Here is an 18,120-nt window from a genome sequence, read left to right on the forward strand (position 1 = left end):
CAGCCACGTACATTGGACAAACAAACAGACGAATAAATGCACGTATCGCAGAACACAAGAATGCCGTCAAAAAAGAAGAAAAAACTTCCTCTCTTTTCCAACACATGAAAGAAACAGGACACGAAATTAATTTTGCAGATTCCAAATTGCTCTTTAACATGGAACATCACCACAAGAGAATAATCATGGAAGCCATCGAGATAGAGAAACACCCTCACAACATGAACAAGCGTGACGACACGTCCCGCCTGCCTGACATCTGGAAATTAGCCCTCCCCACAAAAACCGACACCAGAACCAGAGGCACACAGAACGCCGTCACCAATCAACCACACCAGACCCAAACCCAGACCCTCTCCACAGACATATTACAGACTCCATCCAGTAGCCAAACTATAGTGGCACCTCCTGATGCTGCACCCCCCTGCAATCCCTACACAGATCTGGCTGGCACAAGGCACAAAATTACAGCTCGCCCCTATACACGAAGCCAAGCCAGAGCACAACTAAATGCAGCACAGCCATCTTCTCAGAAAAACTCTTCACAAGCTCAAGAGGTCAAGACACGAAAGCTTTACCACTAATCTACACTTAATGACCCACCCAGTGGTATTCAGAATATCACTCATGAAATCACTCAAGATATCCCTCAAGTAATTAAGGAACAAAAGAAGAAAAGGCACACTAATCTAGGAACTTCCTCTCTGCCCAGACGTTGGAGGCTATACACCACACCCCTCAACAGTATTTATAGGAACTCAAACACCAGATTCTGCTCTGTTCCAGTAACAAGAAGCCGAAAGCTCCAGCCTGAAGATGACGAGTGAGACCTCGTCGAAACGTCGCCCAGACACCCCGACTCTTACACGGGAAGACACCCGAAGACACCAAAACCTGCATATATATATATATATATATATGACACCCGAAGACACCAAAACCTGCATATATATATATATATATATATATATATATATACTCTCTCTCTCTCTCTCTCTCTCTCACTCACACACACACACACACACACACACACACTGTGCAGTAAATCTATAATAAACATATTTGCATTATGAATGCAATATGATAGGGATATATGCATGAATAAAAATCAGCTTATATTTTAAATCACTGTTATTAGTGGCTTCTAAAGGATTAACCTGACAACAGAGATGAATGTTGTAGCCTTAACTTTGTCTTTTATGCCAACCCCTCTTCATGCCTAGCTTCAACTACACTGGGGACGCTGGCATTATTAGTTGCTCAGCTCTATCAAACTGGAAATTTCACATTATTAAATTACAGTTGCTATGGAAACTACACCATTCTATGATTTTTGTTTTCTATTGTTTGGTGGCGGCATATGAGTAACTCAGCACCGGTTCATACACAAGAGCATATTGCTTGACTGAATGTCTGATGAGGTACTATATAGTTAGAGTAACCTATAGTGGTTTAACTAAACTTATAATAATCCTGCTACAGCACAAGACAGCAGTGAGACATCTCAACTGTTGGTTAAAATATAATCTGTAACTCACAGAGGGCTGAAGGAAAAAAAATGGGTCCTATTTATTTGATTTATATTTCACCTTGAGAGCAAGGATGTGGAATCTGTGGATTCAGATGTTGCTGGATTTCAGCTTCCATTATCTGTGACCATTGTCCACAGTGGCTGAGGTTGGCTGGCTGTGGTTGATGGGAATCCAACAACATCTCAGAGGGCAGCAAGTTCCCCATCCCTACCACAGAGGGAGTGTTGTGAGTAAAATGCACATGCTCCCTCCCATTTCCTGGAAATAAAAAACAAACAAACAAAAACCAGTAGATTGGAGGACTCCTAATGCATCATTTCCACTTTGTAAAGCAGATGAGACAATTTGGAATTGCATATGCAGGGAGAACTTCAGATGGAGACAAGTTCTGCAACATCCCAAGATCAATGATTGTGTCTAGCTGTCAATTCAAGACCGGGGGTGGGGGGTGGGGTGAGTTGTGGGAATCCATGTACCCTGCCAGTAATTTACATGTTTTAGCATGTGATCTAAAACTCTGAACTTCCATGTAAGATTTTATTTTCCAGTCATTTAATAGTACACTGTGCTATGAAGATGGTATCTCATTTGTGACGCAGATTTATGAACTTGGAACGTTTTGAGTTCGACTGTGTCAGGATGTCACTTGATCAAGTTTTAAAAGTTGTCAGAAGCATTTGATGCACTCAAGGCAACAAGCAAAACAACAGAAGCAGCTGCGAGCTCAGTATGGGAGCAAGGCAAGCTGGTGCTCAAATAGTATCAGGTGCCTTGGGGGTTTCCGTGGGAAGGAGTCAGCTCACAGCGGGAGAGTTGAGTTGTGGAAAGAGATGCTAAAGGAAGCCTACAGCTATGGTAGTTAGATATGGCTGGTGGATTCAACAACGGAGGTTAGAAACAACTGACAAATTCAGCTCTTATGCTTATATTAGTGGAAATAGTGTATAATGCCTTATGTTTTATGTTATGTTATGTTATGTATGCTATCTTATGTTATATCTATCCTGCCATTCATCTGAAATGATCCCAGGGTGGCAAACAACCAAGCAGCAACAATATAATATAATTAATTTAATTTAAATCTCCACCCCCTTTTTTAGAGCAGCTAAAAACCTTTTGACTCAGTCATGTACTCTCATAGCTAAAAATTTCAAGGATGCCAGGAACAGTATATTTCAGCCATCAAATGCTGAATGCTTTTAAATTCCTACTGACTGTTCATTAAGAGGGCGAAAGGCACACTTCATCAGGATGGGTGTTCCACAAACAGGGAACCACCACTAAGTATATCCTGTCATGAATCAGTGTCAAGGGTTGATATTGGGGCAGATGTCCTTTTAGGACCAGGCTTGCATGCAAATTTATATACAGTCGTACCTTGGAAGTTGAACGGAATCAGTTCTGGAAGTCTGTTTGACTTCCAAAATGTTCGAAAACCCAAGCGCAGCTTCTGATTGGCTGCAGGAAGCTGCAGAAGCCCTGTCAGACATTCAGCTTCCAAAAATAGTTTGCAAACCGGAACAGTCACTTCTGGGTTTGCGACGTTCAGGAGCCAAAGCGTTCAGGAACTAAGCTGTTTGACTTCCAAGTACGACTGTATTTCTTAAGATTTATATACCGCTTGGTTGTAAAAACACATATCAAAGCGGTTTACAAAAAGATAGAAACAATAAAACCCAGAAAAAAATTTACAATACTTTAAAACATAGGAAAAGGTAAAAACATTAAAGCAGATTAGAATTCACACCAGCATTTCTAAGCACCTGAGTAGGCTTGCCTAAACAAGATAGCTTATGTGTGCATAAACTGTGGGGAATGTTTGGATGGAAACGTAGAAATCGGACGCAAATGGCAACAGGTAGAATCCAGATCCCTTGTCTCCCTTTCACATGTTCATTCCCCCTGAGCTTGTAAAGGGCCAATGCCTCTAGTTGATCTGTGATTGTTGTAAAGATCACCTTGATCCTACGCTATCTCTGGGCTATGTACATATAGTAAAATATAATGCAAGGGGCATTTCTTTAGAAGCAAAGTTTATTTCCTTGTTGACATTGTCTTATTATTGAGTCATGCCACACAATGGCAAGCAAAGGCTCAGTTATTGTGCAATGAACCCAGGATTTTTGCTCACTCCAGAGCTTTCCTTAAACAAATATTTCACTAATATATCAAGAGCGATACATGTAATTATGTTATAGCAAATAGAGACTCATCTGTTTAGGCACGGAAGGTTAAGTACTGGGAATGAGATCAGTAGAGGCAGTTGGAAAGAGAATACAGCATAAGCAGAACACAATTATATGCCATGAACCAAGAAAGGGCCAGCAGAACAACTAATGGAGCACATTCAACAACATAAATACAGTATATCACTTCCCATAAATCACCATCACTAAGAATATTTCACACACCATAGCCTCAAGGATAGTTCCAGTGGACTGAAAGGGAATGAGGAAGCAACATTTGCAAATCATTGCTATAAATTCTAGATACATAAACCCAAAGCCTTCTAGTTGGGCATCCACATAGAGCTTTTATGGTTACTGTCCATCCATTAAAATAATCAAAGCAAGAGGCTCCTGGGAAGAATCTCTCCATCGTGTTGGACTTGCAAGTCTGCAAAAATTCAGAAAGCAGGGGAGAATTAGGAACTACAGTGGTACCTCAGGTTAAGAACTTAATTTGTTCTGGAGGTCCGTTCTTAACCTGAAACTGTTCTTAACCTGAGGTACCACTTTAGCTAATGGGGCCTCCTGCTGCTGCTGCACTGCCACCGTGCAATTTCTGTTCTTATCCTGAAGCAAAGTTCTTAACCCAAGGTACTATTTCTGGGTTAGTGGAGTCAAACCCAGCTTTCAGTAAAATTATCCCAGCTTCTTGCAATTCTATGATTCTATGAAATAGTCATCTATCTGTCTAGGTGCAAAAGAGATCAAAGTGTGATCAGGGTATTTCTTGTAATTACACTTAAATCAAGGGAGCAGGGTGGAAATACAACATTCTTTGCATTCTGACATCTGTGTGGCCCTTCTGAGCTAACCAGCCTGAAGTCTAGGAAGAATTCTGGTCCAGGTTTTAGAACTTCTACAGATGTCCTCAAGAGATTCACATCACTTACCTGGAAAGAAATGTTGGCTTTGAGGCCATCACTACAGTACAGTGTTGTTTTAATGTCATTGGAGCAAAGACGTACTTTCATGATTGCTGTCCAATGGACATCCAAAACACAAGCATAGACCTGGCCCTCAGGGCTGAAGTCCACAGCCAGGAGGAGGCCCAATGGCAGATGATGAGGCAGCAGCAAGCAAGCAGGACCTGGACTGGCCAGTTCCTGCAACATCCATCCATCCATCCATCCATCCATCCATCCATCCATCCATCCATCCATCCTATTTTGTATCCTAACTATTTTATAGTTAGGGAGGGACCAGATGAGCATGAGTATGGTTCATACACTGCATCTTTTAGACTCCATGATCACATGCATGTCACATGACTCGTGTAAGGGCATAGGCGGGAAGACACATGTCTTGGTTTTGGGACTCAGTATGTTGGAGGGTATGATATACAGTGGTACATCTGGTTACGAACGCTTCTGGTTATGAGCTCCACTAACCTGGAAGTAGCTGCTCCTGGTTATGAACTTGGCCCCAGGATGTGAACGGAAATCGCACGCCAGAGGTGCATGCGCAGCAGGAGGCCCCATTAGTGAAAGCGCGCCTCAGGATAAAAACAGTTTCAGCTTAAGAACGGACCTCCGGAACGAATGAAGTTCATAACCAGAGGTACCACTGTAGTGTTTCTCAGATTTAATTGGGGTAGAAAACTTGCTTGCTTGCTTGTTTTCCTCTGATGTATCAGGAATATAATATAGATGTAGTTTTAGAACATGTAGTGGCAATGTGGGTGGGCAGGGGGAGAGAAGAGAAATCTTAATGTTGTGCTTCACAACTAAAATAAAGCATATGGTTGGCTTAGAGGGTGTGCCCTTAAAATTATAAAGGCATCCTTTTTTTTGCTGTGCGTACATGATTATTTGTGCTCCTGATGGTCTGAGGGTGGCTGTATGCGATCCCACTTTCAGGTTTTGAGATGCTCATACTATTTTGTTTCTATTTGGTTCATGTCCCATAGCTTCCTACTTTGATTCTACAGCTTTTCATACATCCAGTGTTCTCTTTTTTTTATATACTACTTTTGTTGTGCTATGAGAATGCCTTCCACGTGGCATCAAAGCAGTAACAAAGCACTGCAGAACAATGAATAAACTGGAATAGTGTGGGGGCGGTCTGGTCGAAATCCACCTTGCATACACTGTTGATTTGTCAATGGCATGTTGCAGAATACAACACCCACAAAAACTCTCCAGCAGCCTAGAGGAGCCCTAGAATCTCACATTACTGAAACCATGTAGCACATTCTTCAGTTCCTTTTTCATACGGCTAGTTTTGTGTGGGAAGAGCTTTGATACTATATTGGTAAAATCATAGTTATCAGCCAGTTTTGGAAAGTATATTTGGGTGAGTACAGATGCAAGTGACTTCTATCCTGTGCACTTCAAGGGTTACAGAGCCTTGAAGAGTAGTCTTGTAGGCAGAGTAGTCTTGTAGGCAGAGTAGTCTTGTAGGCAGAAATCCAACGGGTAAAGCTTTTTCTTCTCAGACTTTGCCCTCTGAGTGTCCTCCCCTGTCTTATGAATTATGGATGATAGTGGACAACCCAGGCATCCATCCCAATGATTTTATTCCTCACCCAGTCTCATAAAAGGGCGCTGCTAAACATGGGCAAATGTATTAGTTACCCACTGTAGAAAAGTGTCTCTGCTCCAGGCTAATGTGAAAGATGCCCAGATTCCTCTGCATTAAAAAGTCAGTGTGCTGAAGCATGTTAATGGTGGTTATATACTTTCTTTTTTATGCATCGTCTTCACTTGCAACTTGCAAACTCCTTGTCTCACTGCAGTGAAAAATGGTCCATGGCTCAGTGACTTCAGTTCTGTTTCAAAGTGATTCATTGCTGCAAGTAAGGTATTTTCTCCCCTCCCCCTCCTTTCATTTCACTTTGTGTTGCCTTTTGGCAGATGATAGTTTTAGCTGCGCTCCTCAGAACCCTGACCTGTTTTGGGTTTTTTGCAGTTATCACACATATAGATCCTGCTTTAGTTGTCCTGGGTTTAAACAGCACACAAAGAAAACATGCACATTAAAAATCTGTAGCACATTATGACTCTGTGGTATGTTTACAGGCAACCGGAATGATATGTTTGCATACCAAGAAACTCTGTATTTGTACATCTGGTTCTCCTTTAACACAGCAGTGGAGAGCCTGTAGCTTTTCAGATACAGCTAGACTCCCACCAGTTGTGGCCACCATGGGAAATGGTCAAGGATGATGGGAGCTGTAGTCCAGCAACATTTAGTGGAGCACAGGTCACCTACTACTGTTTTAATGTGTGCCTTGAGCTGTTCTCACCAGAATATGCCTCTGCCTCTGTAAGATTTACAGTGCAGTTTTAAACATAGATAAAGACTGACATGTAGAATTCTCCAGTGTCGAGGATTCCTGCAACTGTCATCTATGCTATTAATTGTGACAATCAAACTCAGTCCAATGGAAACAAAAGAAAGACTGGAGGGTGAGTTTCATTTTATTTATTACATTATTTATTTATGATGAAAATCTATTATAACAAATCGCTTTAAGGTTTGCTTGTATGGTTTTTCATGGTTTTAATATTTTCCAGTTGTGCACACCCACCCTAATATTTTATGATGAGGCAGTATAGAAATACTTTTTTAAATAAATAATATTTAAAATCTTTCTAGCTGTCCTGTAAGACAACATCCTCTTTGTTGGGCAGCTTTCAATTATTATTGTTGTCATTGTCATTCAATAAACACACACAGTTGGACAGACATGAGAACTAAGGAGCAATCACCCACAAATGGAAACAATATACAACCCATCATAAAATAAACAAACTGTCTAAAAACAGGAAATGAAAACTAATATCCTAAAACCGCAGAGACCAAGACATGATTTACAAAAACACATGTTCTTAGCTAATTCCAGCACTTTTCACACAACAGTCATTAGGAACTAATTTAAAGCAGATATGAGGCTTTTAACATGCTTAACATGAGTCAACAGGGTGATGCAGCAGCAATGAAAGCTCATGCTATTCTAGGCTGCATCAACAGAAGTATAGTGTCCAGAACAAGGAAAGTCATAGTACTGCTCTATTCCGACTTGGTCAGGCCACACCTGGAAAGCTGTGTCCAGTTCTGGGTTCCACAATTTAAAAAGGATATTGGCAAGCTGCAAAGTATGCAGAAGATGGCTAGCTGAGACATCATCTGCAGAGAATCATAAAATTGAAGATTGGGAAGGGACCACAAGGGTCATCTAGAGCAACCCCCTGCAATGCAGGAGTGTGGATTTTGGGGGTTTGTAGAGATGAATAAAGACAGACAACGAGATGTTTTCTTTCAGAGAGCTTGCGTGTGTGCCAGATGAAAGTGAGAGAGAGAGAGATTCTTTTTTCTCCAGCCTCACAGCATCTCCTTTTATTCAAAGTTACAACAAGCATGGCCACGAATGTGCCAGTGGCTGATTGGCTCAATACAAGACAAAGAAACTGAAATCCTATTGGCTCATTTGTATGTAAGGCGGGCTTACATAGCTTCATAGATCTTTGGCACATGAAAGACAGAATGTTAGAGCTGTATTTAGACAGGCATATAAGCTCTTAATCCACCTATGACTAAGGTGTTTACTAATGTTTAGATTGTTATATAAACTCACACAATTAATTATACATTGAGGATTAACACATCATTGTGATTTACACATCATTGTGAACTAAAGGTGAACTAAAGAAGACAAGTGTGGTATGTAAGGAATGATATACAAAAGGATCTGTGCCAGGCACAGACCTTTAGCCTTGTGCGTGAAAGAGAGAGAGAAGCGTGATTGATTATAAACAGGCCTTATAGTCTGTTTTAGAAGCAAAGAGAAGATAGAAATAATTCCCAGAATGCAGGAGGAAAAGAACCAATGTTTTACTATACTAGGCACATAGAAATAACATGTCTACATCTCCTCCTTTTTTTTCTTCTTTGCGAGGTAAGGCAACTAGGTGAATAAAGCAACAATACTTCCGGATCAGTGGTTTGCCATCAAATGCCGGAAATAATACTGCTAGGCTTGATGGGGCAAAAGTACTTCAAGATTAGTGGTGTGCCAACGAATCTCAAAATAATCCTACCCACATCTCCCCTTTTATTTTGTTTTTTACTTACTGGTGGCGTTGCCATTTCGCATAATAGGCTGCAAGGAGCGCGCTAGGTGGTGGTGGAGGAGAGAGAAGGCGAGAAAAAAGATTTGTAAGGCTAGGAATGCATTGGAGAAAGCAACAAAACAAAATTAATATACATACAATAATAATTACATAAAAAAAGGCATTGCGTAGCCAATCGAGATTAGGGAGCCACGCCGTAGACCACAAGGAAAAGGAATCCCAGAGTCCGGAAAATCCGATATCCTTTTTAATGTGATGAGTGAGATTTTGCAAATGAGAAATTTGCCTTTGAACGGCCTTAGAATTGTCAGTGATGTTAAAACAGCACATTTCCTTGAATTGTTCGCAACCATAATGATGTACCATGAGTAGGTAGTCCAAGGTAGATTTCGACCTTAATAAACCGTTGCGAAGTTCGGCTTGCTCTGTGTTGAGAAGATGAAGCGCCTTAGACGTAATATTCAGGGATTTTGCTGCAGAGCAAGCTAAAGAATTAATATTTGCGCTATTACGCACAGCCAAACCTGGAACACCTAAGAGAGAGACAGCTAAAGAGATGTATTCAGACCTGCTAGGGAGAGAGACAAGATCATCACAGTCATCAGACAATTCAACACTACGCTGATGTCTAGAGTAAGAGAAATGATGTTTTTCAGGCAATATGATAGACAGACGGCTTAAACAACAAGGTGTGCCGTGACTAATGTTTGCCGGAATGTAATTGAAAGTGTAACCTGGGCAGGACCAAAACCAGCCTGCTGGCAGTTCTGTGTACTTATATATATATGAAATGTTTACATAATCAGAGCAATTGAAGTTATTTTTGCCCATTTTCACGCAGTTCTGTTTCGTACAGTTGACCATACGTGCACAAATAGCATTATAAGAGGCCACATATGGTGTTGTCAAATCAATAGCTAAAGGTGGGCGTTCACGCAGTTGCGTGCCCCAATTGTGATAACCTTTATATCCAAGGGTACGAAGTGAATCATTTTGAGGTAGGAATGAGAAAAACCAAGTATCATTCTGTATGTCATGAGGATCATGGCAAACTGGAATGAGACAAGAGCCAAGGATATCACCAATGGCTACTTGCTGAGTAAGGCAAAATGATGAGACATTGAGCGTCCTTGCAAACGATTCCCATACATTTAACGATGTGGAATCACCAGTAGGAAGAGCTGAAGTAGAGAGAGGCAAAATTAAAATACTGAAAATGAGAATTATCATGGAATTCATATTAAGACAAGCAATGAGGGATAGAAGCTGATTAGTAGGGCTTGCTTCCAGTTGCTGTTCTCTCCTATACTGTTCAGCTTGTAGAGAGAGCGATTTTATTTGGCCCCACGTCACTGGGGGATTGCGATGTCCCCGCTTACGAGTCCTGGGGGGGCTGGATGTCACATCGCGGGTGATCTGGAGTCGGTGGTTGAATTGAGGCAATGGATCCGGAAGAACCTGTCGCCACGCCATGGTGCAGCCGAATACAACGTGCAGGAACCCACCGAGCACCCTGTGGAGTAGAAACTGCAGCGTAACCCTTACCCCATGTAATCAATTTCACTGGTTCACTCCACTCATTGGAGGGTAGAATTTTATAGCGCACCAGTGGAGCTGGAAGAATTTCCTTTTGCTGGAAATGCTTTTGAAGACGTGTGTAAGATTGGTGATCCTGTATGGAGATATTCAAATGATTAAGAGTGAAAAGCACACTTGACAACCAACTTTCCTTTTCTGAAAGTGAGTTCGGAATGCCTGCTTTCTTTTCCTGCCTGATCAGTGCAGTTTTCAGGGTACGATGAGAGCGTTCAACTATAGCTTGGCCTTGAGAATTATAAGGGATGCCAAACAGATGATGAATATCCCAAGTTTCACAAAACTTAGCAAAGCCTTTTGCACAATACGCTGGGGCATTGTCAGTTTTTATAGAATGAGGCTTGCCCATAACTGACATTGCACGAACAAGATGATTGCAAACATGCTTAACTTGCTCTCCTCTTTGAGGCGTAACCCAAAGGAAGCCAGAGTATGTGTCGACAGAGACATGCAGAAACTTCCAGGGTGAAAAAGGGGCAAAATGGGTTACATCCATTTGCCACAATTGATTGGCTTCCAGTCCACGGGGATTAACACCAGGGCTGGGATGGCCAATCTGATTGGAGCATTGAGGACACTGCTGAATAATTGCACGCGCCTCTTCCAATGAAATTTGAAATTGGCGGCTAAGGGCTTTTGCATTTTGATGATGAAAAGCATGACTTTCTATAGGAGAGACAGGCAAAATCTTTAGCAAAGAATCTGCTTTTGCATTTCCATCTGAAATGAAACCTGGAAAAGGTTGGTGAGAGCGAATGTGCACTACAAAGAGTGGGTGAGAACGATTAGAAAGAAGCAGTTGCAAAGACAGGAAGAGACTCAACAAGTTATCATCTAATAAAGGACTTACATAACTGCCTTGCATTCTACATATGACGTTTGAAACATATAAGCTGTCAACAATCAAGTTAATTGGTTGTGAGGAAAAATAATGCAGAGCTTTTATAGCAGCTGCAAGTTCAGAACGCTGAGCAGACTTTTGTGGGAGAGTGTACAGGCTATGCCACTCCTCATTCTGTTGCCAAGCAACAACTCCTCTAGAAGGAGCCCCATCAGTGAAAACAGTCAGGGCATTCAAAGGAACAGGGGACAAAATCGAAGAAAAGGACATAGGAAATTGCTTGCTCATTTGCAGGCGCGTATCGGGTGGAATATGACAATCCACCTGACCCACAAAATCAGCGAACGCACACTGTAAATCCATGCTCGTGGAGAGAGCTGTTTCCCATTGTTCTAAAGGCATAGGGACAATAATTTGATTACAATCAACACCAAAAAGATGCTTACAACGTCGTCGTCCCTTGCTAATGAGCTGAGCAAGGAGATCCACTAAAGGGTTTACTGTGTTTCTTGGTGCATGATGTAAATAAAGCCATTCTAGTATATGAACTTTTGATGGACCTTTCTGAATAATTGCAGCAAAAGGTTGTACAGAATCCGTCATTATGACCAAATCAGGCATAACATTAGGAATCGCTCGATCCACCCAATGAATACGCATGAGTGCTTTCAACTCTGCAACAGTTTTGAGTTGATCAGAGTTCAAGGTGATTTGCTCACCTGGAGATTGATGGCCTTTTAAGGCTGAGAACAGTGGCCTTAGCACTTCAAGAGGGATTTTAAAATAAGGCCTTATCCAGTTAATATTTCCCAGCAATTGTTGCAGTTGTACATATTTCATTGTTTTTGAAACATGAAGTTCTGGGATTATTGGAATAGAATAGCTAGCTATCATTTTATGTCCTAGATACTGAAAGGGGGGAGATTCCTGAACCTTCTCTGGAGCTATTTTTAAACCATACAAAGACAAACAGGTTATTAAATCATGTTTCCAATTAGGGGGAAGGACTGGAGAATAAAAAAGGATATCGTCCGTATAATGATGAATCTTAAGATGTGGGTACTTAAGACGAAAGGATTGAAGTGCCTTATCCACAAAATATTGGCACATAGTGGGGGAATTTATCATTCCTTGTGGCAGAACCTTCCAGTGATATCTCTCAGATGGTCTACAATTATTTAATTCTGGAATTGTAAAAGCAAAAAATTTGCGATCCTTTTCATGCAGGGGAATAGAGAAGAAGCAATCCTGCAGATCTATTATAGCCAATTGATATGAATGTGGAATCATATTTGGATTAGGCATACCACATTGCAAAGGCCCCATGGGTTCAATGATGCTATTTATGGACCTCAGATCGTGCAAAAATCTATATTTCCCATTTTTCTTCTTAATTACGAAGACTGGGCTATTGAAAGGGCTGACAGAAGGTTCTATATGGTCAGCTAATAATTGCTGATCGACCAATTGTCTCAAAGCAATCAATTTCTCTGTAGTAAGAGGCCATTGCGGAATCCATATAGGATCAGTGGACTTCCAAGTAAGTGGAAGCACAAACTTACTCATTTATTTGAATCGTTGCTTGTAATTGTTGCAACAAATCTCTTCCCCACAAATTAAGATGAATTTTGAGCACACAGGGCTGAATATATGCAATAACTTCAGAGCTATCAGGCAAAGAGACAGGCAGCCACTGTGCGCTTTTGCAAGAAGTCTGATTACCTCCCACGCCCCACACTTCAGGAGAAGTTTCAAGCGGCCAATTTTGTTCCCAAAAATTACTCGAAATGACCGAAACATCCGCACCAGTGTCTATCAGACCCTCTAATATTTTTCCATTGATTTTATACTTACGAAGGAGTTTCTCTCTTCCAATACGTTGGGTCACAGCTAGAAGCTGAGGGGAAAAAGATAAAGAGAGCTTGTGCAGATTAGTGTCAATTGCATAAACAACATCAGGTGGTGAAGGCAGCATCACCAAATGAGCAAAGGATTCACCCTTTGTTAACTGCATGGGCATATGGCTCCAAAATTGAACCATGATTGTGCCCACATAGTCAGGAGGCAAGGCACCTGGGATGACATGAATGCCTTGTTTTGCAGCAGAAAATTTAGGTAAAATTAAACCTGTGATATTAGGAGGAAGTGGACCTGCCATTTGGCTGGCCATGATTATGATTTCACCAGGCAATGCAGTGTTTTTGGTCTCTTGATTAATCAAATCAATGGCAAATTCAGAAGGCATATTTTTAGTAACTTTTGCAGCAGCAGAAACCAAAGGCTGACAACTCTCTATTCTTTGGGGCCCGAGAGTCTGGGCCCACTGAAGTTTCCCTGTGACCTACATTGATTCGCCCAATGATAGCCTTTCCCACACTTTGGACATTTTTTGGAAGGTCTGGTCGTGGTATTTGCATTATTATTCTTCTGTGCAGTCCCACCTTGGGCCTTGCACTGCTTTGCAAAATGACCAGGACGGTGACAATTATAACAGTTTCCTGTTTGTATCACGGAAGCCTGAAGTGCATTGGCAAACAAAGACATTGTATGAGATTGACTCCCTACTTCCGAACACGCTTTTATCAAATCTGCAAGGGAATATGTTGAACGGCTTATGATTGATTGCAGCATTTTTTTACAGTCCGTGTTAGAGTTCTCATAAGCCAATTTTTTTAGCAACTCATTTTGAGCCGTTTCATTATCTATCTGTCTACAGATAGATTCCTTCAGTCTATCCACAAATTGATGGTATGGCTCTGTATTCTGCTGTTTAACATTTACAAAAGAACTCAGTGGCTGTCCTGAGACAGGAATTTTACGGAATGCACGCTGCACGCAAGTTGCAGTGCGCTGAAAGTGTGAAGGTGACAACACGGCTTGGGCAGCCAGGGTCTCAAATGGAGGAGCGCCGAAAAGCTGGCTTGCTATATGCGTTTGATCAGCCAGAGCGATGGCGGCATGTTTAAATTCATTTTCAAAAACTAAAAATTGCGCTGGAGATAACATCATCCTCATCAAATCTTTCCAGTCAATCGGAATCATTGTAAAAGAGGTAGAAATTCCCTCTATAATTCCCATTACATAAGAAGATTTAAGACCTGAATCACTAATGGCTTTCCTTAGATCTTTCATGACAGCATAAGGCAATTTTTCATGATAAACTTGCAATTGCTGGCCTCCAGGAGCATTTTGATATGTGAGAGGAAAAATTAATGGCATTTCACCAGCCCATGCAGCTGTTTCTTCCAATGAAAAAAGCCCATCTTGCTTAGCCTGTAAAAGCCCAGCACGGACGGCTCCATATTGTTTTGGCAAAGCAGCATGGTCTAAAGACAAAGAGGAAGGGACAAAGGCATGCTGATTTGCTTGTTCAGGCAGGGAAGGGGGGCCGAGGGGGATGGGGGGGGAATTTGTAAACTGAGACGACGCAGGAGCAAGGGAAGGAGAAAAGGGAGGGGGATTTTGGCTAGGTGATGAGGGAGACAAAGGAGGCAAAATCAGAGGGTATGGCGGGGGGGAGGGGATTTCTTCAGTTACCAGCAGTGAAGAAATTGAAAGAGAAGATTGTTCTAATTTTGCTATGGCGGTAGCACACTTTTGCCATGTGAGTAGGCAGCTGATTTGAGCACGTGGCTCAGAAAATAAAATTTTGCCGATTTTCTCCCATGTGCTAATTTGCAATGACCCTTCTGCTTGATAAAAAGGACATTGATGAGTTATCTCCTGCAGCAGCTGTTCAATCTCTTTTAGAGAAATTTGGACTTTGTCTATTGTCTGTCTTACTAACGAAAGAAGCTCTTTCGCGTGAGCCTTTTGCACCTTACTTAAATCCCCTCCCATACTAACGAATTAAGCGCTTTAGACTTTTTCCCAGTCGGATTAGTATGAGGAATGCTTTTGGCTCTAAAGGGATCTCTATTGGGATCTGATTACTTACCCTTCTTCAGGATCACGTCGGGGTCACCAGATGTGGATTTTGGGGGTTTGTAGAGATGAATAAAGACAGACAACGAGATGTTTTCTTTCAGAGAGCTTGCGTGTGTGCCAGATGAAAGTGAGAGAGAGAGAGATTCTTTTTTCTCCAGCCTCACAGCATCTCCTTTTATTCAAAGTTACAACAAGCATGGCCACGAATGTGCCAGTGGCTGATTGGCTCAATACAAGACAAAGAAACTGAAATCCTATTGGCTCATTTGTATGTAAGGCGGGCTTACATAGCTTCATAGATCTTTGGCACATGAAAGACAGAATGTTAGAGCTGTATTTAGACAGGCATATAAGCTCTTAATCCACCTATGACTAAGGTGTTTACTAATGTTTAGATTGTTATATAAACTCACACAATTAATTATACATTGAGGATTAACACATCATTGTGATTTACACATCATTGTGAACTAAAGGTGAACTAAAGAAGACAAGTGTGGTATGTAAGGAATGATATACAAAAGGATCTGTGCCAGGCACAGACCTTTAGCCTTGTGCGTGAAAGAGAGAGAGAAGCGTGATTGATTATAAACAGGCCTTATAGTCTGTTTTAGAAGCAAAGAGAAGATAGAAATAATTCCCAGAATGCAGGAGGAAAAGAACCAATGTTTTACTATACTAGGCACATAGAAATAACATGTCTACACAGGAGTCCTTTGTTCAACGTGAGTCTCGAACCCACATCCCTGATATTAAGAGTCCTGCTCTACCAATATATGAACCAGTGACAACTCTTGCTCTTGTGTCCTCTTTGTGGACTTCCCATAGGCATCTAGGTGGCCACAGTAAGAAAATAATGTTTTACTGATTGACTCAATAGGCTTTTGGTCTGATCCAGCAATAATCTCTGGAAGTGAAGAAGAGGTGAATCGAGACTCGGCAGAGAGCATCTGATCACATCATTTTGTTCATCCTATCAAATAACAGGCCTGACCTGAGATCTTAAATAGATGTCAAAGCCTTTCACTTGACCTGTTCCGGCCTTTTAATACTCAGTAAACGCTGGAGTGTCATTGCACTGGTCCTCATGAAGTTCAACTCATTGTACACTGGCTGAACTCTTGCCTTTCTCTGCAGCAGTATTTATAATAATATGCCCTGAAAATAATGACGAATAGTGAAGCTTTCAGCAGTAGAAAATCAGAACCTTTTCAAGCATTTCAGGTCTGAGATTCGTGTGGCAGCCGAAGGATGAAATGTTGAAACTAAAACCTGTCAGGCATTCCTTCTCAATTACAAGCTAGCTCTTGTTAAAATACACTAAAATTGAGTCTGGTTCCTCTCACTAAATATTATCTTCTCAATTAAAATAGGTTCTTTCTCCTTACAGAGTCGGGAAGGTCTGCTATTCAGAACATTTAGGAAGGCAGCAAGGCCTGATTTGTGGGTAACGGCGACAGCGTGCATGTGGCGTCCTGTCGTGAAAAGCAATTTAAAAATGACTTTCATGCAATGGAAAGGTGAATGAATGCAAATTAAATAGCAAAAACCCATAGCTATTTCATCAAGACTCACAGCTGGTAAAAACAAAGATATTCTCGATGACTGCAATGATGGAAATGGACTAGTTGGTTTATGTGTGTTGATTTGGGTATAGGACTCCCAAACTGTTATTCCCATCCCAGGGACATGGGCTAAATCAGTCTTCATCAGCCTAGGGTCTCCTGTTGTTTTGGACTACATCTCCCATAAGCCCCAGCCAGCACAGCCATGTCCAAAACATATTTGTCAGGGGTTCAGGAGCAGAGGCGAGGGAAAGGGAGGAAACAGAGAGCGAGGGGGAGGAGGCAGAAGAAAAGATGAGTGATGACGACGACCCGAGATCTCCGAGTCTTTCCAGTGAATCAGAAGATTCACAAAGAGGAGCACCAGTGGCCAGGGCAAGGGGGGAGACTAGGGGGACACCCCAGGAAGATAGAGCCAGAGGGGACTCAGAGGGGAGCAGTTGGAAATCGGGACCAGCGTCACCGCCAGAGAGCAGGGATGAGGAAGGGCGCCAGGGCTCAAGCGCTGGCAGCTCACAACAGGAGGGAGGGCACGAGTCAGGAGTGGCCACACCTCCATCGGGGAGCGAGGAGACGGTTAGACGGAAGGTGGAAGGTTGGGCGCGCGCGCCAAGTTCAAATGCACAGGAAAGTGGCGCAGTAGGCAGCCCGGAAAGGGAGCCAGGTCCTAAAGCCCGGCGCAAGGAGACAGAAGGGTCCGGGGGGTCAGCGTCAGAAGAATCCCGGAAGGAAGAGACCCCGGGGGGCAGAGGGACCCAGAGGAGAACTGTCAGGCGGAAAAGGTGGAGCAGGGCTAGGATATTAAGTTGGTGCACAAGGGGCGGAGACTCAGACGGAGCTTCGCCGATCTAAGCATAAGACGTAGAGTTGCGCGCAGCAGCTTGAGAATGGAGACTGTAACTCAATAAAGACTTTTATTTAATGATAGCTGGCTGGCGTGATCCTCTGTGTGTTGATTTGGGTATAGGACTCCCAAACTGTTATTCCCATCCCAGGGACATGGGCTAAATCAGTCTTCATCAGCCTAGGGTCTCCTGTTGTTTTGGACTACATCTCCCATAAGCCCCAGCCAGCACAGCCATGTCCAAAACATATTTTATGTATTTATTTTTAAAACCCTAATTGTCAGCACTGGAGTCAGGCATAGGTCCGCAGCAAAAATAATAAATCACTCAAGGTCATTAAATCTAAATATTTATTCAAGGAAACATACCACAGCTCAGGCCTAGTGGTCTCAGCAACTCATTTGCTCTTCATATCAGCCCTCATCATATTATCATGTGATTACATATAATCATCTTTCAGTACCTTTCTTCATTAAGACTTTGACTAATTTTCCTATTCATTAAATGTCTCCCA

The 18,120-nt window shown here is 42.0% G+C and overlaps 1 long non-coding RNA gene across 2 annotated transcripts in view; it reads left to right on the plus strand.

Annotated features, from left to right (window-relative positions):
• The window catches only part of LOC309538498, a 131,738-nt gene that overhangs the window by 35,533 nt on the left and 78,085 nt on the right, over positions 1-18,120 (plus strand). For both annotated transcript variants that reach the window (XR_014222238.1, XR_014222239.1), the window contains exon 2: positions 6,495-6,559. This is a non-coding gene — a long non-coding RNA (uncharacterized lncRNA). The remainder of the gene's footprint in view (positions 1-6,494; positions 6,560-18,120) is intronic.

This window comes from Podarcis vaucheri, assembly GCF_965113315.1.
Source record: "Podarcis vaucheri genome assembly, chromosome: 8".
Classification (NCBI taxonomy): Eukaryota; Metazoa; Chordata; class Lepidosauria; order Squamata; family Lacertidae; genus Podarcis; species Podarcis vaucheri.